Below are 16,149 nucleotides of genomic sequence, written 5' to 3' on the forward strand. Positions count from 1 at the left end.
AGAAACTGTGGGAAGCTTCAAGGTGCTGCAAAATAAGCCAATCAAAAGAGAGACTAGAACAAAACAGACCTTCAAGAGACTTCCCTGGCGGTCCAGTGTTTAAGACTCCGTGCTTCCACTGCAGGGGTGTGGGTTTGATCCCTGGCCAGGCAACTAAGATCCCACATGCCACTGGATGTGGCCAAAATGAACAAACAAGCAAAAGGAATTAGCTTAATGTCCTACAAGTAACAGAGTACTGTAGTGAAGACCCACAAGTCCAGAAGCTTCTAGGATTGCCTGGGATTCAGAAAGGCCTTCCAACTGCAGTTTTTGTAATGGCTGGCTCAATCAAAACACCTAGTCTTCCTCAGGCCCAGCTGTTCCATGTTTCGTAGGTTCTGGGGCATCTTACCAAGGAATCTTCCTAATCACATGAGGACTACTCGAATATCTACAATAATACAACATAATGTTTTCTTCAGTCTCGGGCCATGAAACCAGCACTCTTAAGTAAAAACATTGGATGTACACAGTTTACTTGGATGCCGAGAGGAGAACTAGTTTGATTCTTCATCAATCTTAGCTTGACCATCAAGCAATATTACATTCATCCAGAGCGATTTCTTACTTTTCCACCATGTTGAACCTTTGGAATTAATGCTGCAGATAAACAAACAAACAAATAAATGCTTTTGCTGTCAAAATTCCAATCATCCCTAATGGCCCCCCTCCCCTGAAAACAAATCCACCCAGTCTTCCAAATCACTATAACAAACAAAACTCCAGAAGGAAGAAGATTTGTACTACATACTTTTCAATCCCAACTTTAAACAAAAAGTAGCAGAAGGAGAAATCCTGGTGTACAGGATTGTATGTATTGATTGTAGTACAATCAATATAAGGACATTCTGAAAATATGGACTAAAACTTATCTGACAAGCCATGACAGGACATCAGCCTTAAAGCCTTCCCAACCAAATATTGTATGTAGAATCATATAAAAAACCAGTGAAATCCTAAAATAGTGGTTCCCAACATACGTGGAGGCTGGGGCACAAGTGTGCTTAGGTGACATATTTTGAGTGCAAGAATTTAGGGCAACACACTTGAAGAGATTATAAAACCCAAAATAGCATGAAACAAGTCAGCATTACAGTTACAAGGCATTCACAGGTACAGTATAACAATGTTTCTCTGTATCTTTGAAAGTATCCACAGTCATGGCACAAATCACGTGGTCTCCCTTTAGTATCCCATCACTGTTGAAGTAAAACCGATTACTGCACTACCCATGCGTCTAGTAAAATCGTGAGGCTTAATAGTACCCTTTGCCATTAATTTCTTGTTCACAATAAATTGTATACGCTGTGCCACATTGTGTCATAGGGTAGACTCTGGAGAGCAACCTGCTTAACAGACATATACACAGTTAAAATAAATTTTACACATGGACTGTATCTTGGCAATGCACCAAGATTTCCTGGTACCTTTGGCATAGAGATTATTCTAGAATAAAGTCTCAACAAATGTATAGCAGTTTTCTAAAAGGCCATTCTCTGCCATTTCCTGGACAGTCTTCTGTTATATTGTTTTCATTTTCATGTTTTTTCTCCTCATCCTACATTCATCAGAATATAGTGGCTGAAATACTGAGGGTTGCTATCTGGGCATGGGAGGAGAAATGCCAGTGAGTGGGGAAAGGTCTGCCCAGGGAGTGAGAGACCAACCCATCCTAGCTCCTGTCTCGTCTACTCTCAAGCCCGGCAAGGGTCCCAGGGCCCTTGATTTCCTTTGTGTTGGATTTGGAGTGATCATCTCTGACAAGCAGAGCCCAAGTCAGAAGAGGCTCATTTCTCATCTTTAATCCTTAAATAGACACAAACATCCCATCTGTCATCTCCCCCGAATGGCTCCTCTGGCCTTGATGAATTTTCAAACCATTTTTATTTGAGAGCACAGGGACATTCTCCTAACCTTTTAACAATACCTACCTGTCATGGATCTTGAGAGATTTCTGAAATGCAGGCTGTTAGCCTCTTTACTTCCAAATAACAAATGCTTGAAATGCATCAAGGTTACATGAGCACTTCTGCTGTGATGTTGGACAGGCAGAGAAATGCCTGTTTATTGATGCTAATGGTATAGAAATGTCCCTAAGTACACATTCTACAAAGTGGTCCTCACCCGCATGTGTTGTCTTGTTTGGTTCCACTTTTGCCCCGGCTCAGAGAGGCACCCAAGGAGGGCACTTCAAGAGCACCTCAGCTCCAGTGAAACTCTGTTCTACTCACATCTTCCAAAGCGCAGGGTATCCCACCCTCAGGCTGGAACAAGAGTCTGGACAATGCAATTCATTTATTAGGAATCACAGGATTTTCAAGTGGAAGTGACCTGGACAACCATCTAATCTTCCTCTTTGTTTCTCAGAGAGGCTGAGTTGCTCAAGACCACACAGCCTCCTTACATCAGAGCCTGAGAATATTCCAGATCTCTAGTCATTCCGTTTAGTACTTTGCCACCACCTCGTGCTGCTCTCCCATGAGAAAGTACCCTCATGAGCCTCACCTGCTAGGCTCTGAGGCCCAGTACGAGATATTGCAGTGGCTGCTGGAACCATGGCAACCGTGATTATTAAGCAGAGATGGGGAGGGACAGTGAATAGCTGTGAGATGGTAATGCAGGTGTCCAACACAGAGGTGGCTCAGCCTGGCATGAATGAGTATACCTTCCCAGTGTAAATATTAGAGGCTTCATCCTTTCATTTGCTAATCATGTACTAGCTAATGACCCAGCAATTCCACTCCTATGAATATACACAACAGACATGAATGTTTATGTCTCCCAAAAGACACAAACAGAAATATTAATTGCAGCTTTATTCACAAGAGCCCTAAATGTCCATCAGCTTTAGAATGGATAAATAAATTGTGGTATATTCATTCAATGGAATGCTATACTACAATGAAAAACCACAAACTATTGCTTCCTTGTATCTTGAAGGTGGGGATTGTGTCTTATTCAACTTCCTATTGCGCCCATCTGGAGTCCGTTACCTCTGATGTATGTTTGTTAAATGATTAATTAACGTAAACCAAGCACATTCTCCTTTACAGAGAGCCAGTATAACGCAGTGGAGTCAGAAACCTTAGGCTCTCACCCCAACTTTGTGATTTGTAAAGGGAGACCTAAAGTGGGACCTTGGATCGAACTTTTAATTTCTCTAATTGTTGGTTTTCTCATCTCTAAAAATGAATAATACCTCCATAATCTAAACTAACGGTAATATACAAATAGCCTTATAGGTTGTTATGAAGATTTCAGGAGAATTTTTAAATTAGGTGTAAAAGTAGTTTGGAAAAACTTCATAGAATTAAAAAAAAATGGGGACTTCCCTAGTGGTCCAGTGGTTAAGACTCCATGCTTCTACTGCAGGGGGTGCAGGTTTGATCCCTGGTTGGGGAACTAAGATCCCACATGCTGTGGGGCGTGGTCAAAAAAAAAAAGAATGTAAACAAATGACTAAGATATGAGGATACATGTCCTCTTTTCCTCACTCTTGCCCAATAAGATACATACATGCTTGTTCTCTCTCAGTTCCCTCTTTCCTTTTTCTCCATCCCCACCCCTGGGCAGAGAGGGCTTCTCACGGGAGGCAGAGGCATGAAGATGGTGGATTTGGACCAGAAGTGCCTGAGTGGACTACAAGAGAGACCAGAAGAAGAGGGAGAGGGAGAGAAGGGAAGAGAGGAAGAGTGAGCAGTGTTATAGAGGAAGGCTGTGGAGACTATAGAAATGGACATAGACATAGACACAGACACACATAGATACACACAGAGACATATACATGTGTGTTTGTGTGTATGTGTATATATACACGGCAGAGAGAGTTCCAGGGGTTAGCTACAGAGCATGAGGGATTAGGAATTGGAGAATCAAGTAACAAGGGAGGTAAGGAAAGTCAATATATGTTTCTGGGGACTATGAATTGGCTCCACTTTATTGCCTTTCACTAGATGCCAGCTGCAGTCAGGGTTTTCCAGAGAAACAGAAATAGTAGGAGATTGGATGGATGGATGGATGGCTAGATAGATGATAGATAGATAGATAGATAGATAGATAGATAGATAGATAGATAGATAGATAGATAGATCAATAGATGTTTATTTCAAGGAATTGGTTTACATGGGGGCTGGCAAGTCTGAAATCTGAAGGATGGGCTGGCAGCCTGCAAACTCTGGGGCAGAAGCTGATGCTGTAGTTTTGAGGCAGAAATCCTTCTTCCTCAAGGAAACCTCAGTTTTACAATTAAGGCCGTTCAACTGATCAGGTGAGACCCACCCACAATATCGAGGATCATTTCCTGTGCTTAAAGTCAACTGATTGTAGATGTTAGTCAATTCTACAAAACACTTCCACGTGGACACCTTGATTAGTGTATGACTGAACAAATGGGTACCTAACCAAGTTGACACATCAAACAGACCACCACGCCGGTATGGATTGAATCTGCTTACATTTTTCTCTCTGGACTGTTTCTTGGCTGTCCTGTCACTGAACCACATGGTGCAATGGGATTTACTGCTGTTGATGATTATAAAGTCTCGCACATACAAACAGAGGGACCAGTGCCATTCCACGGATTAAGCCGGTGCTGCGCAAAGCATTTTTGATGATTAAAATTGTGGGGGGGAAAAGAAAAAAAAATGGGCAGGTGGGCATTCTGGCTCTGCCCTTAGAGGATTCCTGGGAAAGGGCCTTCTCTCTGAGGATGGGCAAGCTGAATGTAGACATCCCAGGGGGAAGAGCTGGCCTAAAGGAAGGCTGGGGTCTTGAGAGAGAGCAGCTTGATGCTTGACGTGCTGATCTGCATCCACGGTAACTTACTCAGTGCGTGTGTCTGCCAGTCCAAAGGCGCTATCTGTTTGTAAACAGAAACACCTCCTAAGAAGAAAGAGGGGGCCAGGAGGGACACGGGGAAGCAACCTTATTGGAGCAACGGAAAAAAGGAAAATATGCCAAAGGCTTCTGGAGCAGCCTGGTCATCTGAGGCAGAACTCTCCTGCACGCAGCATTAGTTCCGCCCTCTGGGGCGCGGAATGTAGGCTGTGTTCCCAAGACCGCCTTCACGGTGCAGCCTGACAGGAGGGAAGAGAGGCAGCAAGCGCCACTTCCTCCCACTCAAGCCCTGCATCATCAAGCGCCAATGGACTGTTGAAGCCCTCTTTGACTTCCTGGAATAGAAGATTTCCTGGATGGGGAAGCAGTCCTCCAGATACCCCTTCCCAAGTTACATGTTGTAAACTGAATCCTGAGCATGGAAAATACAAGCCTGGCCAGCCCACAAATCACTTTTACTGATCCCTGAAAGAAACCATCAGTAAACTTCAGGCAGCGGATCTGCAAGTCTGAAGGCACAGCTACAAAAACACAAGGTGAGGAAGGTGACACACAAAGGCTCATTTCACTCAGGCAGCATCTCTCTTTCTTTCTTTCATGGATCATTGTGTTTGCCTCTTTGTCTGCTGTGAAGTGGAGACGTGTCTTACATCAACCCATTAGGAATTTATAGTTAATCTCGAGCTGTGTGATGAACCTTACCAGTCTCGTATAGGTACCATCTTCCAGACTGTGCTGCCTGTGTGTTCCCAGAGAGGGATTCAATTAGAAACAAAATCCCTGCAGGAGATGCCAGGCTTCTCCTATCACAATATTAAATAGTTATTGAACAGCAGAAGGAAGAATTCTTGTCAACTTCCCGCTTCCTCTTTTACTTCATTTCTTCCGCTCTGCCTTTCAGAGCTGGGATGGGGTGCTGACACCCAGTTCTCACCATCTGCCATCCCCAGTCTCTGTCTCCTCCCAGGTTAAAGTGGACTCCAGTACCAGAGCCCTTCTGACTGGAAGAGAAAGTGTACCAACTGCCACAGCCCTGATTTTATACTGCGACTGTCACAGACTGAATTTTCCAAAAATGGCCACAGCAATATTTCCGATATTTATATTCCCACGTGCTTTTTTCCCCCAGAGCTTTGACACTCCCTATTAAGAAGGGGATCTACTTCCTCTCCCCTTGAACCTGGTTGGGACTTTGCAATGAATGACCAGAACAGAACAGCCTCAGTGAATAGAATGCAGCAGAGGAGATGCTATAGGACTTCTGAGGTTAGGTCATCACAAGCACCATAGCCTCTGCTTGGCCCTCTCTTTCTCGAGATGCTGACCCGTGGAGCCCAGCCGCCATGCCGTGCAGAAGCCCAGGTCGCATGGAGAGGCCACGTAAGGTTGTTCCAGCTGACGGTACCAACTAAGTTCCCAGCTTCCAGCTAGCATCACTCGCCAGACGTGGGAGTGAGTGACTTCAGACGAGCCAGGCTTATGCTGAATGGAGCAGAGGTGAGCTTCCACTCCTGAGCCCTGCCCAAATTACAGATCAGTGAGCAAAATGAACATTGTATGGCTTTCAGACTCCTCTCTCACTGAGTCAGTCTCCTCCAGGCCAATCGAAGTCTTGGTTCCCCTAAGGCTGCTTCCTGTGACTGTTAAGGCTTCCCCACAATGGCTTAGTCCGAAAGGCTGGGCTCCTGTACCCTTCCATCCTCCTCACGTCTAATCACTTACCCTGCTGAGTAACCCAGCCTCCCTCAGGACTGGAGCTTGCCCCTGGACTCTGCCTGGTACCAAGGAACCGAGCTTGCCTGCTCTGTTCTGACCCGTTAGCTTTGGGATGGAGACTCGCCTCTGTGCAGTCCAGCCCTGCATCACAGCCACCTCATCACACTGGGTGACCACAGCCCTGGTGCCCGCCGGACCACTCACTGACCCTGGCAAGCCTGGCTTTCTCAGAAGCCCTTGTGACAACAGTAGCCCGAGCAGGACTGGGCATACCATGCCCTAGAATGTGTCTTGCCAGGTGACAACACCTCAGGACTGGGTTTTGCAGATGGGCCAACTCCCCAGGTCATGGGGTCATTCTCTTATCAGGTCCCCAGGGACTCCTCCTTTCCAGACCCAGGTTGTCTCAAGTATTTAGATCACCCTTCAATAACTGCTAGTATATATGTAGAGGGTGACTTGGGGGAAATACGAGTAAACAAGTTCATATTCCACTAGGAGTTCTGATCAAAGCAAAAGTTCTCAGAGGGACAGAAATTTGAAATTATTATCTAATCTTTCAATTTTAAAGTAGGATTTGGAGGCTTAAGTATAGTTAACAGGATGAAAAAATATACATTCTTTCAGCTGCTGGTAGCAAATTTATCCCCATGGAAAAAAACACTTCGGTTGGAAAAATCCCATCACTTGATGTACACAAATTCCACAGGCATTCACACTGGCTGAAGCCAAGGTTTCAGAGAAGGCTGAAAAACTACTTTGTGTAAGACAAGGACAGACATTTTTGCTCCCAAATGGAGAAGGGGGAGGACTGTAGTCAAATACAGGATGTTCTATTGTGTGACCCCTCTCCGTGAACTCCACAGCTTCAGAAAAATCCACCCAAACCTACTAGACACCTGTTGTAAGGGTAGGTGATTGGAAAGTAGCGTGGAAGCTGGGGGTTGCTTCAGTGCTGACATGGGGCAGATAAAGCCAACCTGGGGGAGCAGAGCTGGAAGCAGAGGACACTGTACACCTTGAAGAATTAGCAGCAGGGGGCCAGGGACCACCTGAGGTGATGGAGTTGGAAATTCAGAGCAATCCTGCTTAGGCTTCTAGGGCTGTGCAGGCTCAAGTTGACCTCTGGGTTCCAGAAGGATTTCAGGCACCTGAGGGCACCTTCTACTTTCATCCTTCCCCTCACCACACAATGAAAAGTTAATACATGGTAACTGTAAGCCATTTATACAGTTCAAAAAATATAAGGAACAAAGTGAAAAATCATATTTTGGTGTATATCTTAGAGATAAAAAATACTTCCCTCCAAAAAAAATGGCATCAGAATAAATACATTCCCTTGTCACCTCTTTTCCCAATTGACAATATAATGTTAATAACAATATAATACCTTTCCGTGTATTCGTTCTTCTTTACCAGGGACAGTCAAAACACTATCACGGTTTATGAAGAATTCTAAAAGTATCCACCTCATTTTTCTGAAAAGGATTATTTCTGGATGATGATGTAAATGTTTCCATGGGTCACATCTTAAGCTTTGGGTCACTGACAGCCCAGCAATATCTCTAGAAAGTTTTATGGAATTTGCACTTGAAGTTACTAGTTTTTGTAAACAAAGTTTTGAATGCTTGTTCATCTTTTTCATCAGAAGGATAAATAGAATTGGAAAATACCAGTGTTTTCCTCAACTCAAGAAGCTTTGTAGAGACTGGTTCAAGATGGTGCAAGGACATGTGCTCACTCCCTCTTGCAAGAGCACCGGAATCACAACTAACTGCTGAACAATCATCAACAGGAAGACACTGGAACTCACCAAAAAAGATACGCCACATTCAAAGACAAAGGAGAAGCCACAATAGACGGTAGGAGGGGTGCAATCACAATAAAATCAAATCCCATAACTACTGGATGGGTGACTCACAAACTGGACAAGTCCACCCACTGGAGAGAAGGTTCTGAGCCCCACTTCAGGCTTCCCAACCTGGGGGTCCAGCAACGGGAGGAGGAATTCCCAGAGAATCAGACTTTGAAGGCTAGAGGGACTTGATTGCAGGACTTCGACAGGACTGGGGGAAACAGAGACTCCATGCTTGGAGGGCACACACAAAGTAGTATGTACATCAGGACCCACGGGGAAGGAGCAGTGAGCCCATAGGAGACTGAACCAGACCAACCTGCTAGTGTTGGAGGGTCTACTGCAGAGGTGGGGGGTGGCTGTGGCTCACAAGGACACTGGCAGCAGAAGTTCTGGGAAGTACTCCTTGGCATGAGCCCTCCCAGAGTCCGCCATTAGCCCCACCAAAGAGCTGGGTAGGCTCCAGTGTTGGGTCGCCTCAGGCCAAACAACCAACAGAGAGGGAACCCAGCCCCACCCATCAGCAGACAAGTGGATTAAATTTTTACTGAGCCCTGCCCACCAAAGCAACAACCAGCTCTACCCACCACCAGTCCCTCCCTTCAGGAAGCTTGCACAAGCCTCTTAGATAGCCTCATCTACCAGAAGGCAGACAGCAGAACCAAGAAGAACTACAATCCTGCAGCCTGTGTAAGGAAAACCACATTCACAGAAAGATAGAAAAAATGGAAAGGCAGAGGGCTATGTACCAGATGAAGGAACAAGATAAAACCCCAGAAAAACAACTAAAAGAAGTGGAGATAGGGAACCTTCAGAAAAAGAATTCAGAATAATGATAGTGAAGATGATCTAGGACCTCAGAAAAAGAATGGAGGCAAAGATCGGGAAGATGCAAGAAATGTTTAACAAAGACCTAGAAGAATTAAAGAACAAACATCTAGAAGAATTAAAGAACAAACAAACAGAGATGAACAATACAATAACTGAAATGAAAAATACACTAGAAGGAATCAGTAGCAGAATAACTGAGGCAGAAGAACGGATAAGTGACCCGGAAGACAGAAGGGTGGAATTAATTGCCATGGAACAGAATAAAGAAAAAAGAATAAAAAGAAATGAAGATGGCCTAAGAGACCTCTGGGACACCATTAAACGCACCAACATTCGCATTATAAGGGTCCCAGAAGGAGAAGAGAGAGAGAAAGGACCCAAGAAAATATTTGAAGAGATTATAGTCGAAAACTTCCCTAACATGGGAAAGGAAATAGCCACCCAAGTCCAGGAAGTGCAGAGAGTCCCAGGCAGGATAAACCCAAGGAGGAACATGCCGAGACACATAGTAATCAATTTGACAAAAATTAAAGACAAAGAAAAATTATTAAAAGCAACAAGGGAAAAACGACAAATAGCATACAAGGGAACTCCCATAAGGTTAACAGCTGATTTCTCGGAAACCCTACAAACCAGAAGGGAGTGGCACAATATGTTTAAAGTGATGAAAGGGAAGAAACTACAACCAAGATTACTCTACCCAGCAAGGATCTCATTCAGATTCGATGCAGAAATCAAAAGCTTTATAGACAAGCAAAAGCTATGAGAATTCAGCACCACCAAACCAGCTCTACAACAAATGCTAAAGGAACTTCTCTAAGTGGGAAACACAAGAGAAGAAAAGGACCTACAAAAACAAACCCAAAACAATTAAGAAAATGGTAATAGGTACATACATATCAATAATTACCTTAAATGTGAATGGATTAAATGCTCCAACCAAAAGACACAGGCTCGCTGAATGGACACAAAAACAAGACCCATATATATGCTGTCTACAAGAGGCCCACTTCAGACCTAGGGACACATACAGACTGAAAGTGAGGGGATGGAAAAAGATATTTCATGCAAACAGAAATCAAAAGAAAGCTGGAGTAACAATACTCATATCAGATAAAATTGAGAATGTTATGAGACAAGGAGGGACACTACATAATGATCAAGGGATCAATCCAAGAAGAAGATATAACAATTATAAATATATATGCACCCAAAATAGGAGCACCTCAATACATAAGGCAAAAGCTAACAGCCATAAAAGAGGAAATCGACAGTAACACAATAGTAGTGTAGGAATTTAATACCTCACTTACACCAATGAACAGATCATCCAGACTGAAAACATATACGGTCACACAAGCTTTATATGACACAGTAGACCAGATAGATTTATTGATATTTATAGGACATTCCATCCAAAAACAGAAGATTACACTTTCTTCTCAAGGGCTCATGGAATATTCTCCAGGATAGATCACATGTTGGGTCCCAAATCAAGCCTCAGTAAATTTAAGAAAATTGAAATCATATCAAGCATCTTTTCCAACCACAACGCTATGAGATTAGAAATCAATTACAGGGGAAAAAAACATAAAAACACAAACACATGGAGGCTAAACAATACATTACTAAATAATCAAGAGATCACTGAAGAAATCAAAGAGGAAATCAAAAAATACTTAGAGACAAATGACAACGAAAACATCACGATTGAAAACCTAGGGGATGCAGCAAAGCAGTTCTAAGAGGGAAGTTTACAGCAATACAATCCCACCTCAAGAAACAAGAAAAATCTCAAATAAACACTCTAACCTTACACCTAAAGGAACTAGAGAAAGAAGAACAAACAAAACCCAAAGTTAGTAGAAGGAAAGAAATCATAAAGATCTGAGCAGAATAAATGAAATAGAAACAAAGAAAACAATAACAAAGATCAATAAAACTAAAAGCTGGTTCTTTGAGAAGATAAACAAAATTGATAAACCTTTAGGCAGACTCATCAAGAAAAAAGAGGGAGAGAACTCAAATCAATAAATTAGAAATGGAAAAGGAGAAGTTACAGCGGACACCGCAGAAATACAAAGCATCATAAGAGACTACTACAAGCAACTCTATGCCAATAAAATGGACAACCTGGAAGAAATGGACAAATTCTTACAAAGGTATAACCTTCCAAGACTGAACCAGAAAGAAAGAGAAAACATGAGCAGACTGATCACAAGTAATGAAATTGAAACTGTGATTAAAAATCTTCCAACAAACAAAAGCTCAGGACCAGATGGCTTCACAGGCGAATTCTATCAAACATTTAGAGAAGAGCTAACACTCATCCTTCTCAAACTCTTCCAAAAAATTCCAGAGGAAGGAACACTCCCAAACTCATTCTGTGAGGCCAGCATCACCCTGATACCAAAACCAGACAAAGATACCACAAAAAAGGAAAATTACAGACCAATATCACAGATGAATATAGATGTAAAAATCCTCAACAAAATACTAGCAATCAGAATCCAAGAGCACATTAAAAGGATCATACACCATGATCAAGTGGGACTTATCCCAGGGTGCAAGCATTCTTCAATATATGCAAATCAATCAACGTGATACAACATATTAACAAACTGAAGAATAAAAACTATATGATCATCTCAATAGATGCAGAAAAAGCTTTTGACAAAATTCAACACCCATTTCTGATAAAAACTCTTCAGAAAGTGGGCACAGAGGGAACCTACCTCAACGTAATAAAGGCCATATATGATAAACCCACAGTAAACATCATTCTCAATGGTGAAAAACTGAAAGCATTTCCTCTAAGATCAGGAACAAGACATGGATGTCCACTCTCACCACTAGTATTCAACATAGTTTTGGAGTCCTAACCATGGCAATCAGAGAAGAAAAAGAAATAAAACGAATACAACTGGAAAAGAAGAAGTAAAAATGTCACTGTTTGCAGATGACATGACACTATACATAGATAATCCTAAAGATACCACCAGAACACTACTAGAGCTAATCAATGAATTTGGTAAAGTTGCAGGATACAAAATTAATGCACAGAAATATCTTGCATTCCTATACAATAAAGAAGAAAAATCTGAAAGAGAAATTAAGGAAACAATCCCATTCACCATTGCAACAAAAAGAATAAAATACCTAGGAATAAACCTACCTAAGGAGGTAAAAGACCTGTACTCAGAAAACTATAAGACACTGATGAAAGAATTCAAAGATGACACAAACAGATAGAGAGATATACCATGTTCTTGGATTGGAAGAATCAACATTGTGAAAATAACTATACTACCCAAAGCAATCTACAGATTCAGTGCAATCCCTATCAAATTACCAGTGGCATTTTTCACAGAACTAGAACAAAAAATCTTAAAATTTGTATGGAGATACAAAAGACCATGAATAGCCAAAACAATCTTGAGGGAAAAAAATGGAGCTGGAGGAATCAGACTCCCTGACTTCAGACTATACTACAAAGCTATAGTAATCAAGACAATATGGTACTGGAACAAAAACAGAAATATAGATCAGTGGAACAGGATAGAAAGCCCAGAGATAAACCCATGCACCTATGGTCAACTAATCTATGACAAAGGAGGTAAGAATATACAATGGAGAAAAGAGAGTCTCTTCAATAAGTGGTGCTGGGAAAACTGGACAGCTACATGTAAAAGAATGAAATTAGACACTCCCTAACACCATACACAAAAATAAACTCAACATGGATTAAAGACTTAAATGTAAGACCAGACACTATAAAACTCTTAGAGGAAAACGTAGGAAGAACACTCTTTGACATAAATCACAGCTTTTTGGGCCCACCTCCTAGAGTAATGCAAATAAATAGAAAAATAAACAAATGGGACCTAATGAAACTTAAAAGCTTTAGCACAGCAAGGGAAACCAGAAATATGACGAAAAGACAACCCTAGAATGGGAGAAAATATTTGTAAATGAATCAGCAGAAAAAGGATTAATCTCCAAAATATATAAACAGCTCATGCAGCTCAATGTTAAAAAAACAAACAACCCAATCAAAAAATGGGCAGAAGACCTAAATAGACATTTCTCCAAAGAAGATATACAGACGGCCAAGAAGCACATGAAAAGCTGCTCAACATCACTAATTATTAGAGAAATGCAAATCAAAACTACAATGAGGTATCACCTCACACCAGTTAAGATGGCCATCATCAGAAAATCTACAAACAACAAATGCTGGAGAGGGTGTGGAGAGAAGGGAACCCTCTTGCACTGTTGGTGGGAATGTAAGTTGATATAGCCACTATGGAGAACAGTATGGAGGTTCCTTAAAAACCTAAAAATAGAATTACCATATCACCCAGCAATCCCACTACTGGGCATATACCCTGAGAAAACCATAATTCCAAAAGTACACACATGCACCCCAATGTTCATTGCAGCACTATTTACAATAGCCAGATCATGGAAGCAACCTAAATGCCCATCGACAGACGAATGGATAAAGAAGATGTGGTACATATATACAATGAAATATTACTCAGCCATAAAAAGGAATGAAACTCGGTCCTTTGCAGAGATGTGGATGGATCTAGAGACTGTCATACAGAATGAAGTAAGTCAGAAAGAGAAAAATAAATATCGTACATTAACGTATATATGTGGAATCTAGAAAAATGGTACAGATGAACTGGTTTGCAGGGCAGAAATAGAGACACAGATGTAGAGAGCAAACATATGGACACCAAGGAGGGAAAGCAGCGCGGAGGGGTGTGGTATGATGAATTGGGAAATTGGGATTGATATGTATACACTGATGTGTATAAAATGGATGACTAATAAGAACCTGCTGTATAAAAAAAATTAAATTTTAAAAAAAGAAGCTTTGTAAAAAACACTGATATAAATAAAACGCTTGATATGTAGATTGTAAGCCTATAGAAAAACAGAAATCGATGTCCACCAACAAACTTATTAGGTTGGTTACTTTTGAGAAGGAGTATGGGATGTGAGGTGATGAATGGGGCAGTTTAGCTTTTTGGTGTACATACTTTGATATTATTTAAAAAGAATATAAACATATTTTATAATTTCTAAAAGCCTAAAACCAACCAACTAACCAGTAAATGAGGAAAAGACTTACTTTTGGACTCTGAGGTGAAAAGATAAAAGGACATATCCTGCCATGTCCCTGCCCTGTTTCTGGGGTCCTTGGTCCCTTTGTGGAGAAGGGGACAGTCATGGACATTCCCTTTGGCTTCCTCCCCTTTCCCACGCAGGGGCAGGTCTGGTGTCAAGCTTCAGGACCCTTGTGGGTCGTGGGGGTCCTGAGATTATCAACAAATATCACATCTAAGCAGAAATAATATTTCTTTCATTTGAACATGGATATGAAGTTTTTTTATAGAACAAAAGTTTTTAACCATACCATTCTTGGTAGGTGTGTACCTTCAGTTGTTGATCCAAAAATAGGGCTGCTTTTCCATAGAATTACTGACAAGCACTGGTCAGGTCTCCCTATGGCTACAGGCTTGATTTTGGGACACAGCTGGCCAGGGTTGGGAATAGCTGGAGACCTTGGCAGAGAATGGAGATGGCATTTGTGATATGGACCCAGGAAAAACATAAGTCAGTAATTTTTTTTTTAAATTTATTTTTGGCTGTGTTGGGTCTTCGTTGCCGTGCGCGGGCTTTCTCTAGTTGCGGTGAGCGGGGGCTACTCTTGGTTGCGGTGCGCGGGCTTCTCACTTCGGTGGCTTCTCTTGCTGCAGAGCATGGGCTCTAGGCGCGCGGGCTTCAGTAGTTGTGGTGCATGGGCTCAGTAGTTGTGGCTCGCGGGCTCTAGAGTGCAGGCTCAGTAGTTGTGGCGCACGGGCTTAGTTGCTCCGCGGCACGTGGGATCTTCCCGGACCAGGGCTAGAACCTATGTCCCCTGCATTGGCAGGCAGATTCTAAACCACTGCGCCACCAGGGAAGCCCAGAAGTCGGTAATTTTAAAGTGGGTACTACTAATCTTGTGGACAAAATGTGACACTAGAAAATAATGCATCATAATCATAAACTGACTGTACTAAAGAAACAGAGGGAAAGCAGTTGATTTCTTGTTTATTCTTTCTGGTAACATTGAGCTCCCTCTCAGACCAGAATGTCTTCTCCTCAGTAAAACGACCTGACCACAGTGTGGAAGAGAGACTTGTAAGCATGAAAGTGTTGTCTTTGACCTCAGTGGGCCTTGCCCACTCCATATGTAACTCAAGTTATTGTTACTGAGAGTGAAAATTGTACCGTGCGCAGAAACCAAGTTCCCAGGCTGGGGCGGAAGTGACAGAATCAGAAATAAAAAAGCTAACCAGAAGCTCTGCTTTTCTGCTAGCTGGAATTGATCCAAAGAGAATTTGGACTGCCAAAAGCGTGCTGAGGCTGAGTTACAAATTATAAACCCTCACAATATGCAAACAAAATACACTTTCCTCTAGAACAGCCAGCAGAAGCTCACATTGGAGGTAAGGGAGACAGCGGTCCACTCCTGTTTCCCTCCCTCTGGCTCTGGCCTCCGACCTTGACAGCTGGAAGCTCACCTTGGCAGGAACTCAGTGGGGTCACCTCAGTGAACAGGTAGTATTTTCATCACGCATGTTTCTTTGACTTGGCACTTCTCTGACATGGAGCTATTCCATAATGGCTCTTTATATACAAAATCTTGGGATGCAGAAAATTGAATACTCAAGCGATAATTTAAATATACTTTTCAAAGAAACACACTTTTAAGTCCTGTTTAAATATACTTTTCAAAGAAACACCCTTTTAAGTCCTGTCAATCCATTCATTTCTTTTATCCTTTGAAACTTGAAGTAGGGATTTCCTGATCA

Source organism: Eschrichtius robustus, chromosome 8 (genome assembly GCF_028021215.1).
Source record: "Eschrichtius robustus isolate mEscRob2 chromosome 8, mEscRob2.pri, whole genome shotgun sequence".
Classification (NCBI taxonomy): Eukaryota; Metazoa; Chordata; class Mammalia; order Artiodactyla; family Eschrichtiidae; genus Eschrichtius; species Eschrichtius robustus.